Source organism: Topomyia yanbarensis, chromosome 2, assembly GCF_030247195.1.
Source record: "Topomyia yanbarensis strain Yona2022 chromosome 2, ASM3024719v1, whole genome shotgun sequence".
Classification (NCBI taxonomy): Eukaryota; Metazoa; Arthropoda; class Insecta; order Diptera; family Culicidae; genus Topomyia; species Topomyia yanbarensis.
In genome coordinates, this window is record NC_080671.1 from 13,485,716 (window position 1) to 13,499,994 (window position 14,279).

The following is a 14,279-nucleotide window of genomic DNA, read 5'->3' on the forward strand; positions in this document are numbered from 1 at the left end:
GCGGGACTTCTTGTATTTGAAGCTGATCTTAGAAGATACGTGTAATCCCTGAGATTCTTGAGATGGGTAGAAGGATGTACAGTAGAGCTATTACCTTCCATATCCAGGGTTATAAATATTTTCATCCATGGACAAAAATAAATATATCAATGACTAGCTGCAATGCCAGTCTTCCATAAAAGCGCTTCCGGTCAGTGGGAGATGGATTGTATACACACACTTTTATTATGGAGCTTTTATATACTATTATTTTTTAATATGGTGAGTAGAGTTATTTTCGGCGTTACTGCACGGCCGCTGAGGAATTGCGCAATTAGACAAATGCAGACGAGAAGTGGGAAGTTTTTTGAAAGATAAAATGTGTATTCAACTTAAACATGACAACCAAGTTCATTTTATTCAGTTCCACTATATACGAAAATGCTTACTGAAAGAATTCATGAAAATCAGTTTAACATGACAATTTGTTTTCCATCACAAAGTTAAACATTGTGTTGTGTGACAGTGTGTAGGGATCAAGATCTCCGTGTATTATGAAGATAACGCAATAGAAGCACGACGAATTCTCGGTCTCCAAATACAGTCGATATTACTATTTGCCAATGAATGACGCAATACGGAGATCTGTTATCCGTTAAAGAGAATAAATGGGGAGATTTCTTCTCCGGCATTATCGACGAGTTCGAGTGATGAAAATGTGATTTAAACAACCCCGTCCTTCCTTCGTGACCCTTCAACCTGGTTCTATCTGTGCTCAGACCACGCTGTGTATTTATGATAATCAGTATCCCACGTGTCAGTACTGTGGAAAATCCTGTGTGGGATTATCTAAGAACAAAACATTTCTCACCAAGAAAACAAACACAGAGGCCCCAACATTTTCAATCGAATCACTAACTGTTGTCCAAAAACAGCTAAACCATCAACGAATGATTAATTATCCACGACTACTTTCAATGTGTTTGAAGCAGCAACCACCACCGATAACCATAAGACAGAAAACGAGGAAGATGGTCGTCAAGAAAGGATCAGTGATGATAGTATCCCAAGTAACAATTGAAGTGCAATCTAAGTTTTATGAGTGGCTATAAAACCCCCACAAAACCTAAATTGTTACTAGGGTATGGACGAAAGTGACAACCAACGAAGCGGACCGAATGACTATCAAGCGTTTCTGAAAATGCTCCGTCGCAGCGGAAAAAAATTTCGCGCGCTTCGGTGAATTGCACACGAACAATTCGATGGGCTTACATTAATTGGTTTTGTATTTTCGTAAATTATAAAAGGATACTTGGCGCCGCTGCCACTGCCTAGTTCTAGTTTTCCGTTCTAAGTTTATAGCTGATTCGCTCTAGAATACCTATCCGTCTTTCAATTTCATTGCTTTCGTTTCTCTTAGTCTAAAATTTGCCGAAAATAGCCAACAAAATCGATACAGTGAAACATGATTTTGGAAATGCAACTTATATTTTTTACATTTTAACGGCATTCAATTTGCTAGAGATTACTGTATAGGGAAAGTTATGCAAATTTAGAACCATAGAACTCAAGTGAGAGTAAGGATGTGAAGTATACAGGTCGGAAAACTAGAAATGGCAGGGTCATTAGAACAGGCTTAATATCCTACAGGCTTAACTTTTGTCTTCTACTGGTGGGTGACGAGCTTAGGATGCATAACTACGAATCCACCAACATGCCTCCTGGTAAAGACAGACTTGTTCCTCTTTTTCGTGAGAATCGACCTGTTCTAATGACCCTGCCACTTCTAGTTTTCCGAGCTGTATGCTTCACATCCTTGCTCTCACTTGAGTATTATGGCTCTAAATTTTCATATCTTTCCCTACTCAGTGATCTCTAGCAAATTGAATGACGTTAAAATGTAAAAAATAAAATGTGACTACATATAGTCGAATTGAAAAAGGAAAAAAGAAAAAAAATGTAATGCTTTTGTGCAATGTTTAAATCAAATTTTGATTTGTCCTTCTCTGGGAATTTTAGGTTGAGATTTTTTTTATAGAAGTTTCTTATTTTTGTTTTTTCATTGATACCAGTCTTCTGTTGGTAAAAGTCGGATTTAGGCAGAGTTATTGCGCATCTCTCGAGTCAAAGGGATACTTGTCATGAGACATGCTGGTAGACTCGAGCGACTCCTACCAACGGAAGACAACTTATCAGCTTTCGTAAGATATTAAGTCTGTTCTTAATGGCTCTTAAACTTCTAATTATTTCAGTTTCTTTAGCAAATTTCAAGGAAAAAACATTCCTAGAAGCATAATTTCAAATGCATTTATGAAAAAGAGTCAACGTCAAACTTCATAGATATGCGCAACTTAGTGATAAAAATTTGCACAAGAGCGGATTAGCAACAATAAAATATTCTAGCGGAGAAGTGTTATTCAAATTTGATAAACCGCAGCCGCATTCGCGAATCATTAAAACTAATAATAAATATGAATTCGCTCCCAGAAGTCACCACAACAACTATACATCCTTGACCATGTTTCCCATTCTGCGTTGTCAACGCGGATCGCTCCACCAGCAAGGTCAGAAACCAGTTCCCGCCGATTGGAATCCTCACCGCAAGCAAAGCGCTTTGGCAACATTCGCAGAAAATGGAAATTTAATTAAGTTTAGTCTCGCGGTCAGCTGCTAGCCGGGTGTCATCGTAGCCAATATAACGCAATTTACCTCGTGTCGCCGATGTCCGATTCGACCGACCCCACGCTGCTGGGGGATTCAAAAATGGCAAAGTTTATCCGAGATAAATTGGCTCGCGTGACAGGCGGAATATGGTCTGCGAAGTTTGTGGTTTTTTTATACCTGGAAAGAAAAGAAACCGATGGGAAAGTTACTTCGTGATTGTACGATTTACTGGAAATGGGTGAAAATAATTTTTACTTCAGAATAGAGTTGCATCCTTGCATGACGGTTGGCTAAAAAAGCACATTGAAGAGGTTTGGCGAGGAGCGCCAAATTTTTTCATGTGATGTATATAGACAAAGTTTATTTTACGACTTTTTTCCTTAACTAAAAATAAGGTAGCTCTTTCGTTTGCATAGGATTAGATTGGCAGTAACTCCCAAACGATTACTATTAGATAATCATCTAGGAAACATTAAGTATGTAACAGCTAAAACTATCTTCATAACATAAAATAACTCATATAAAAAACTAAAGACTCAACTAACATTCATATTTAATTTTATTTAATTTTAATACAAAAACAATGTTGCTAAGAAAGTTTAGATCATATGATTTTGTAATCGATTGTTGGTTAAAGATTGAAAATGGCAAAAAATTTAGAACCACTGATGTAAAATTATTAAACTTAACCTTTTGATTATTTTTGGTCATGTAAAACTGTAGATAAAAGTTTTAGGGTATTTCTTTTCAAGTAACGTCTGTATTTGCTACTCCATTGTCCCATGTCATCATTTATTAAATATAGAAGCTTACATCATTACATGGATGAATATATGTTAAATGTTCTTTTTAATTATATTAAGTATACTGTTGAAAAAAGCCCTGCAAACCTGTCCGGACTCATTGTTATATCTGTCGCGTGATCTAAAGGAACCTAACAATTTTTCAATCCAATCAAATCTCCCTTACATCCTACCGCACATTCATAATACCGAATAGCACAGTAATTTATTCAACTATGCCATGACTGCCACCGCCCCACTAATAGTAAGATTTACAACCTAGATTACAGCCGCGGGGGCGTGAACATCTGCAACGTAGAAAAAAAACTTAGACCTTGCACCACCATTACTGCAAGTTGATACGATACGTGTGGCAGCTAATAAAACCACACATGAGTTCTTCCGGCTTTTATGAAAATTAAACATACGAAATAAATCATATCAAACAAGCTCTTCGCCTGATCGGATCAGGTATCATCACATTGCATGTTTTATAGGGTAAACCTGACCCCCACTCATCAATATTAATTAGGAAACGTTTCAGTGGAGTTCGCAAATTGATAAATAATTATTTTTTAAATATTGTATGATGTGGAAATTGATTCTAGCGCTGACGTCATCGGTTTCCACCAGCCAAGCAGCAATTAATACCGGTGATGATGATAATAGCTGTCGAACAGCCCTTAGAATAAAGTATTTTATGAGACCGCACTTTCAGTGCAAATGCGGGCTTCCGAAAGGTTGTTCACATAACTTGTACAGAAATGCATTAGCTATCACACGAACAATCGGCTAGCTAAACGCAGAGCGACCCACCGGACAAAGTGGTACAAACAGGTACAACACTCCGATAATTGCCTGCTAACGGGCTTGAATGTGGTGTGTTTGTACTTTTATCAACCTGCTTAGATCTTGGATTGGCTGTAGGTATACAGTTGTTTTCCCGGCAAGGTGATAAGTCAAAACAAGTTTTGTTGATACAAGCTCAGAACTATAAACGTTCTGCGCCCTGCGTGCTCGACAGCTTCCACCAGTTCCGCTGTACCGTGTCATATGTGTAATATGTATGTTCATGCCTCCATAAAAAATTATTGTAATAACCCGTCTCATGATTACCTAGTCAACTGTTTTTTTTTCTCTAGCTACACCAATTCACGAGTCATTCGCGGGGTAAGTTGAGATGTAGACGTAGAAAACTCGTTATCATCTTATAGTCACGTTATTCACGTCACTTTACCTCCAACGGCGTTGGTTTGACGTGCGTAAATAACAGAAACTGATAAAGTGATGCAAGCTTCGGTCGCGTTCACCTGGGGATAAGCTTTCAAAAACCGACCAGAATTTTTTTTCCACGCGAAATATATCTCATCTAATTGCAATCTCTCACCGCAATCGCCACTATTAAATTAACCGGATAATTGTTTCGGAATCATGATTTACTTCGAATTACACGCGAAGGAAAACAAAACATAAATCATACTTCTGTGGGCAAACGGCAGCAATAGTGAGTTAATCTTTCAGAGCATCTGCATCAGAGATGCACTTTAACTGGCAAACGCGGCACTGCGCTCAGTGCCAGTGTCAGTGCGAAACGAATCACGGTGCCTTCTTCTCGCGGCATAGACGACGCAAATGTCTCTCGTATTCATCACACTTATTTCGCCGCCATTGTTAATTAGATAATTAATTTTAATAGTTATATGCATAACCTCATCGAAGCCATCGTTTCACACTTAGTGGTGTGCGGTCGAGAGGCGTGCTGGGAAAGCAGATGGCACTGTGAAACGGGGTGTGCATAAAGTAGTACTTTATTCTCTCGGAATCATGTTCAGAATAAGTTGCGCGGAAAATACCGGCATTTTTTGCGTTTTTAAATTTCTCTAAATTACTATTAAAATGAATGATCATCTATAAGAAAAAGTTTGCGCAATTAACATGTTTTCACGAAAAAATTGAAAAATTATGGTTTTATATTGTAGTCCCAAAACCGCAGTTATCCCAAGAAAGCATGCCATTGGAAAGGTGTTCGTTTTGTCCTACTGGAGCTGTAGAGCTAGGTTCTCGGAAGGGCTCCCCGTCAGAATCACACACTACAATTTGCAGACGAGACAGGCTATGGCGTCCACTAAAACACTGCTTTAGGCCAATTGTAGCGGGCCATGATTCTGAATGTGATATTCATTGTACGGTTCAGGTATGTGCGGGCGTAGGGACTTTACGATCGCGTTTATCATTGCGTAGGGCTCGATCATTTGTACGTTAGCGTGTCCGATCGCGTGTGCGTTTGTATGTCGCGTGTGCCAACGTGTATGTAACTTCGCGTGTATAAATTCTATATTAAAACCGTTTGCCTTTCGCATATTCGCATTTCATTATAGAACGATTGCACGCGGACCGTGAATCTGATACTCAATTTTTCGTGTGCGGTTCAGATTCTAGAAATAAGTGGATTCTAGTATATCACTAGAGTTCCCAGTCTAGTGTTGTCTAGTGGATTTGAGCTTTATTTTTTGATTGGTATAACTGAATATATGAACCTAAGTTGCTAGAATGGAGGGTAAAGATTTCCGAACGTGTTTGTCGCGTGTATGTGACGTCGTGTGTATGTGCCACGCGGACCATTCTGATTCTCGTTCTGATAGTTAGGTGTACGGATCACATTCTGACAGGGAGCGAGTTACTCCATATCACTAGAGTTCCCAGTCATGTCACCATGGAACGTGTTGTCCAGTGGATATGAGAGCTTTCTTTTAAATTGATTCAATTGAAGGCATGGACCTAGACTTCTGGAATCGAGGATAGAGCGCAGGTGTAGGTTGCGTGGATGGTCGCGAAAGGCTCAAGCATTTGTATGTTTGTTTGTCGTGTATATGTGACTTCGTGTGTATAAATTCTATTTTTATGTCACCATGAAAGTGTAGTTTAGTGGATATGAGCATCATCTTTTTGATTGGTCCACCTGAAGGCATTGAACTTATGCTACTAGGGCCGAGATTAGGGGTTTCTGGACAAAACCTACTCATGATCGAGCGAACACGGGCATTTGGAGGTTCACTCTTGAGACCGCGTTTGTGAATTTATAAGTGCAAAACCTTAGTCACTGGGGTGTTATCCCTTTTACGAGATCGTGGGTGTGGTTGTGCGTGGATGATCGCGAAGGACTCGAGCCTTTCCTTTGTATGCTGATGTTTTTGTCGCGTATGCTAGAGTGTATGTAACTTCGCGTGGACATATTACTTTTATAAGTGTATGGCCATTCGCATGTTCGAGTGTTCTTCAATGATCGCTCGTAGATGTCTTGTCTAGTTTTTATTTCTATTGGTCCATCTGAAGGCATGAATTTGGGCTGCTAGGATCAGGGGCAGAGACTTTCGGACGTGACCGATTCATGATTGCGTGAGCGGTGGTATGATGCTTGAGATTGCGTTAGTAATTTTTTAGACGCAAACGTTCGCTTAATTATCCGGGTGTTTGAATGTTGGCGAGATCGCGGGCGTTCGCGTTTGTGTTATCGCGTAGGCCACGTTTGTTCGTTTGGAATGAGATTGTGAGTGTCTTTTGATCTGTTTCATTGGCTCGAATCGTATCTGAGAGATCGAACAATTATAGTAAAAATTGGATGTGCGTTCTTTTTCCCATTTTCGAACAACTCGGGTGTTCCTCGAAGAAGTAATTTGGCCCCCCTCTTATTCACACTCTTTATCAAAGATCTAGCTACAGTATTACCACAGGATATCGAATATGCGACGCTGATCATGATAAATTATACATGATCGTCAAGTGCATCAGGGATTGTTAGCTTTACAACAGCTCTTGGACACTTTCAATGACTCCTTAAATTCGCTTACAATTAGTATTCACAAGTGTAATATCGTACCATCGCAAGCACAAGTCAAATTCATATGACTACTGTATTGGAGTTCAGCATCTTGAGTACTACAAGTGTGTGACCTTGGAGTCACTTTGGATTCTGCACTAACTTTCCGACCTTATTTCGACTATATTATTAATCCGTAGCCATACCATTAACTTTTTAGCGAATTTATGAAAAAAGACGAACATGAACTTTCCGTTGAGCGACGATCACTAGGCGAGCCAAGTATTTTGTCACGAAGCTGCTTATAACTCATTTTGACGCATGTTACATCATACATCAGAATTTTAAAGTCATGAAAACTTATTCGAAAAGAAATCTTGCTCACTGGCACGGTAAGAGATACACTTATCTTATAAAGGACTTATACGCTTTTTATGGAATGTCTATAAATTGGTATTAATTTTTTTTACTTCCTTCCTAATAACCAGTATTACAACTATAATAGTTTTTATAATATATCGGAATTCGTACAGAAAACATTCCTCAATCTTATGTCGTTGGGGTATTTCATCAAATTGGTTAAAAAACAGTATAAATAATTTCATGTAGTTTTGATGCTAGTAGATGGTGTACGTTGTCACAATGTGGCATGCAACCTGCTAGAATGAAATGAATGATGAGATGTTCAATTGTGTTTGGATTTCAAAATGAACAGTGCGAACTAAAATATACTTAACAAATAGAACTAGCTGTGGTTCATTTACTGTGTATTTCTTAAATAATTTATTTGTAAATACCATAAGGTATTCAACCATTTTCTCAGACAGTCAAGCAGCATGTACCTACATGTCGCTCAAAACTAGTATGGAAGTGTATCCTGGCACTCCGACAATTGGCGGAGAAAAATCATGTCAATTTTCACTGGGTTCCAGGACATTGTGGGGTTGCAGGGAATGAAAAACCCCATGAGTTAGCAAGAAGAGGGTCTTCCACCAATTTCATCGGACCAGAACCATTCCGTGGAATCTCATCGAGCGCCCTCTAAATGAAGCTGAAAAAGTGGGAGATCATAGCTAAAAAGAGCAATTGTGGTACCATAACTGTACTGCGACAATCAAATAAATTTATTTCATCTAACGATAAAAAAGCCTGGAGTTTCTTAGATTACATAAAAAAGAAACTTACCGGACACTGTCCGAGTAAATATCATCTTATGAAGATTGATAAACTTACAATAGGGATCGGAAAGTGAAACATCACAGCATTTGCTCTGCGAATACAGTGCACTGATGCAACGCAGACTTAGAGTCCTCGGTAAAGGAACACTACACTGGAGCCTTTTGATATTTGGACTGCAAATCCCAAACTGGTAATCCGAAGTGTAGTGCCTAGCTGCGAAGAGTTTCAATAAATACAATCATTCATCAATAGTGATATGTCATAGATGATAGTATACGTAGATTAAGGAAGGGGCATACCACAATAGATCTAAATGCTGGTCGCAGTGGTCCGTTTCCAACGAAAATAAACAAATCCATCCATTAAGATACTATGTATACAAAAATCTTCCCTCTGTGGAGAAGCGTGAATAGTTGCTGCGCTACCCCCATCTTTAGACGCCCACGTGAACTTTCGCGATTTACTCTAGGCAAGCAAAGAAAATCCATAATACTGCATTCCGTAGCGGAACTTGACCGTTTCTTTTGACATACTTTGTAGTCGGTTCTTAGCATACAGGATATTACATGGCTAGTGTTACGATCCAACTGCCACTAAGAATACTTTCTGATTGGGACTCGAACATACGACGACTTGATTTTGAAACCAGTGGCGTACTCTCTGAACCGCCAGACAAGGGTAATTCTCTACAAGTAATTACACAAAAAAAACTAAAAACCTGTTTTAATCCACCTAGAGGTGGTGCCTTTCTCATTTCTCAAAACTATGATTTAATAGCTGGTTTGTACAATATAACATTATGGAAATGTCTTTCATTCTTATTACACTTGGTAAGTATATATAAGAGCACGTTTTTGCATTCATCGCGGTATCGGTTTCAATCGGAGTTTTCTATGTGATCGCGCTCCACAATCCGTAACTCCGGAGCCGGAAGTCAGATGGAGATGGAATTTAATATCAGTTTCCGGGGACGCAACACCTTTCATTTGAGACTAAGTTGATCAAATCGGTCTAGCCATTTTCGAGAAACTAATATAACCGTTATTCTGTGGCCAAAGAGACTTTGAATGACTGTTTGTGACCTAGATCTACAAATTCAACAGTTGTGTTTACATTTTGGAAAATAATTAACCTTTTTACATTCATCGTAGAATTCGTTAGAATCGAGATTTGCTGCGTGATCGTACGTATCACCCTGTAATTCAGGAACCAGAATTCGGATCCACACAAAATTCAATAGCAGCTGATGGACCTTTCATTAAAAATCAAGTTTGTCAAAATCGGTTCAGAAAATTCCGAGAAACCGATGTGTACAAATCAACACATAGTGTGTTTTAGTTTTAAGGGATTTGCGTCAAGCCGGCGCTAATCTATTCCGACAATGTGTTAGTGTCGGTTTCTGATGAGGCGAAGCCGAAACGCAACATAGTATGAAATAAGGATTTGTGCCCTCCTGTACAAAGACTGGTTTTTACCAACAAATTTTCACCCTAGTGAGAAATTTTGGTTTTTACCAAATTTTCCTCCTTAGGGTGAAATATAGCATAGTGCTTTCGCATAGGCCTGCTAAGCCAAGACAAGTTTCGGCTTCACTTGTGTCTCATCGGCATAAACAGAACTTCTGCTCGAACGGGACATCACGTTTGATCAGTCGTTTGATTGAAACACATAGTGTGTTTTAGTTTTAAGGGATTTGCGTCAAGCCGGCGCTAATCTATTCCGACAATGTGTTAGTGTCGGTTTCTGATGAGGCGAAGCCGAAACGCAACATAGTATGAAATAAGGATTTGTGCCCTCCTGTACAAAGACTGTTTTTTACCAACAAATTTTCACCCTAGTGAGAAATTTTGGTTTTTACCAAATTTTCCTCCTTAGGGTGAAATATAGCATAGTGCTTTCGCATAGGCCTGCTAAGCCAAGACAAGTTTCGGCTTCACTTGTGTCTCATCGGCATAAACAGAACTTCTGCTCGAACGGGACATCACGTTTGATCAGTCGTTTGATTGCAACACATAGTGTGTTTTAGTTTTAAGGGATTTGCGTCAAGCCGGCGCTAATCTATTCCGACAATGTGTTAGTGTCGGTTTCTGATGAAGCGAAGCCGAAACGCAACATAGTATGACAACAAATTTTGTTTTGTAACCATACTCTTCAACTCGTAATGCGGAACAAGATGTCGGTTGAAAATGAAATTCAATAGCAACCTATGGTAATATTATACCTTTCATTTGAATCTTAGTTTGTAAAAATCGGTTCAGCCATCTCCGAGAAACCGATGTGGACATTCCGCACATACACACACATACATACATACATACATACATACATACATACATACATACATACATACATACATACATACATACATACATACATACATACATACATACATACATACATACATACATACACACATACATACACACAGATATTTTGCGATTTCGGCGAACTGAATCGAATGTTATATGAGACTCGGCCCTCCGGGCCTCGGTTAGAAAGTCGGTTTTTGGAGCAATTGCATAACCTTTCTATATGAGAAAGGCAAAAGAATATAATTTAATTAGCTTAATCAGCATGAGTTCAATGTTATCTTCATGTGATTATATTTTGAAATGTTGGTGGAATGGGTTTGAAAGTGGAGGGAATGGGGGGGTTGGAGGATGCGTCAGAAATCCTTCATCTTATTTCGGTATACGGGGTGGATGAAGGAAATGCGGGCGTGAGGGTGGTCCAAGGGGTGGGGAGTGATGAAGGAGAGAGGTGTAAGGGCAAGGCGGGAGGAGGGGCGGCGACACAATACTCAACTGCATATTTTGCCTTCCATTTGAAACTTGGTTTGAGAAAATCGGTTCAGTCATCACCGAAGAACCGATGTGACTTTAATTGAGGAATATGCCCGGAATCGTCCATAGTGGACAATATATTCAAAGAATGTTTGATTGGCAATCAGTGATCTAGATCTGCGATTAGAAATAATTTGGTGATCATTTCAATAGTTTTTAGCCTCTGAGGTATTACGATTGTACCGATTTATATGGGAAATTCCAGTGTATCCTTACTAACACCCCTGTAACTCCGGAATCAAGAGTCAGAACCGAATGAAATTCAGCAGCAGTCAATGGTATTACTGCATCTTTCATTTGAAATCAAGTTTGTAAAAATCGGTAGAGAATTCGTTGGGGAATGGGTGTGATATTAGCTTAGGAACTTGGCGGGTTCCCCGGGGGCGTCATGAACCGTCATAAATGGCCAATGTGGTCAAAGCTACTTTGATTGATCATTAGTGATCCAGACCCGCAAACTAGAGTAATGTTACATCAATTTTAATATATTTTACTACATCATTTGAACATCATGGTGGTAGCAGTTTATATGGGAATTTGCTGCGTGACCGCACTCTTCAACCCGTAACTCCGGAACCGGAAGTCGGATCAACTAAAAATTCAATAGCAGCTTATGGGAGCATTATACCTTTCAGATGAAACTAAGTTTGCGAAAATCGGTTCAGCCATCTCTGAGAAAATTGTGTGAGTTTAAATGACACACACATACACACACAGGCTTTTGCCGATCTCGACGAACTGAATCGAATGGTGTATGACACTCGGCCCTCCGGGCCTCGGTTAAAAAGTCGATTTTTACAGTGATTGCATAGCCTTTCTTTATATGAAAAAGGCAAAAACATTTTCGCACTCGGAATACCAAATGGGTGAATCACAAGGAGGTCAAAACAGTGAGAACGCTTACTTTAACCGTTTATGTCAAGTTTTACTTGGAAAGGAATATGTTTATTAAATAAATCACACCGAAAGTACGATAATAGCGTTGTCTACTCTAAGTTAGAGAAAAAAATTGGAAAAACTGCAGAAATCAGTATATATCGACGCGACTAGCACGTTCCCCATGTTAATCGGAGATCAATTTCCTTATAGGAACAGAAAAGGAAGTACAATGAATTTGACGCGTACTTGTTTTAATCTTTGCGGTACTTAATGTACTTTATGGCACTTAATTGCACTTAAAGTAACTAATTATGTAAGACTTTTGGCACTTTGAAGATTTAGTGCTTGCACCTCGGTTTTGCCTATGTATGGATCACCAAAAATCTGGATGCGCAATGGTATTACTGCAGTGGAGTTACATATCAAATGGTCGGTCGTGCTTGTGTTTAAATCAGACTTTAAAGCAAGCAGAAACCCAAATTGTAGAAAATCGAAGGCAAAATAGTTGACAGTACTGTTCGTGAAATGCGCCTATTCTATTCGGAATTCGCCACGGGTTTCCAAACAGTACAAAATCATCCTGAGGAAATCTAGCGAAATCATCTTTCAGCATCAACGACGGTTCATTGGTTAAAACACCGCTTTATTTTAATAATACTTAGCATCATCTATTTCAAGCCACAACTTAAATGTATATGTCCCGTCTTAATAACTGGGACAAGTTCGAGAAATTGCGAGTGAGAAGCCCATCCAAAGCCACTGAACCTTTCTGTAGCTAAGTGGAAAAGCAGCTTGTGTTGAAATGATTATGTTATTATTTATGTTACCATACAATGTGCATAATTAGCATTCAGCGAGAATAGCGCACAGTCGGTAGACCTGTGGAGCTTTTCTATTGCTCTTGTGTTTGCGTTCACATGGATTCAATGTTCAAGTGCTGTAGCTGGAGCTGCTAAATAGGTTCAAACGATTTAGCCCCTGTGCAATATTCATCAACAACAATAACAACATCAGCAGCAGCGACAACACAAGCCAGTCAGCCAGCGGTGGCTTTGTTGTTGTGAGCACGTTTTTGGCCTATGTCTGGGCAGAATTGTTACGCGCGCTGGTTGGGTTAACAATTTAATCGAACCGGGGGCTGTGGGCAATAGACGATGCTCAAGAAGATGCTTGACGCAATGATCTGCGTTGAGTTCATCAGGAAGTGAAAAAGTGCATCTCATAATAACGATAAAAGTAGCGGTTTTCTCGTATCTTTTGATAAATGTGATTTAAGAATAAAACCAACGTTGGTTTATGTGTCTGGAAAGAAGGAAACTCCTTCTATTCGTAATTGAGGCATTTGAAGCATCGCGCGATTTTAGAGTTTAAAAGAATATTTAGGTCTAACTGTAAAATTCACTATAACTGGATACAAGTGGATTCATATTTTGAAAAAAAAAAAAAAAATATGAAGGTGTGTGCGTGAATTGCACAGCGCCATTGAATGCATGACACATAAAATAGTTTCATAAGCTGAAGAAAGGTTATGTTAAAGCTAGAGATCAGTTTTAGGAACACTTGTTTGGTAAAGTCTATTTTGATTCAGAGAACGCTTACTATTGAAAATATGCATCAAAACTGTGTTGAAAAACCGATTTAATCCACCTAGCAGTGAGATGAGACATTTCTTACACATTTCACTATTGGATTAGTTTGCAGAACTCACGAGAAGTAGGCACCCAACTAGAGGTGGGATGAAAACAGTTTCTAGTCTTGCACGAATAAACTCTCGAATAAACCGAATAAATTATAAAAATCAACAAAACGACCGAAATAAAAAAGTAAAGCAAAAAATGAAACAATAGGTTTTTAAATTCATAAAATGAGTAGAAAAATTAATGGAAATCAAAATTATAATATACACGAATCAAATTAGATTAGGTTATTACATAAAAATTAAGATTATATTTAGAAATAGTTATAAGAATAATAGAATAAATTGACTCATACTAACAAATTGAATGAAATAAAACGATTGACTGAACATAAAATGCATAAAATTAAAGATATGAATGAAATGAATCAAATGAATCAAATGAATCAAATGAATCAAATAAATTAAATGAATCAAGCGAATCAAGCGAATCAAATGAA

The 14,279-nt window shown here is 38.6% G+C and overlaps 1 protein-coding gene across 4 annotated transcripts in view; it reads right to left on the minus strand.

The window, feature by feature from the left end:
* The window catches only part of LOC131682346 (uncharacterized), a 318,536-nt gene that overhangs the window by 253,452 nt on the left and 50,805 nt on the right, over nucleotides 1–14,279 (minus strand). Inside the window, exon 1 of one of the 4 annotated variants that reach the window (XM_058963740.1) lies at nucleotides 2,689–2,816. The exons of the other annotated variants lie outside the window; for them this stretch is intronic. The gene's annotated coding sequence lies outside the window, so the exon portion shown is untranslated. Of the gene's footprint in view, nucleotides 1–2,688; nucleotides 2,817–14,279 lie in introns of those variants that run through there. 4 annotated transcript variants of the gene reach the window in all.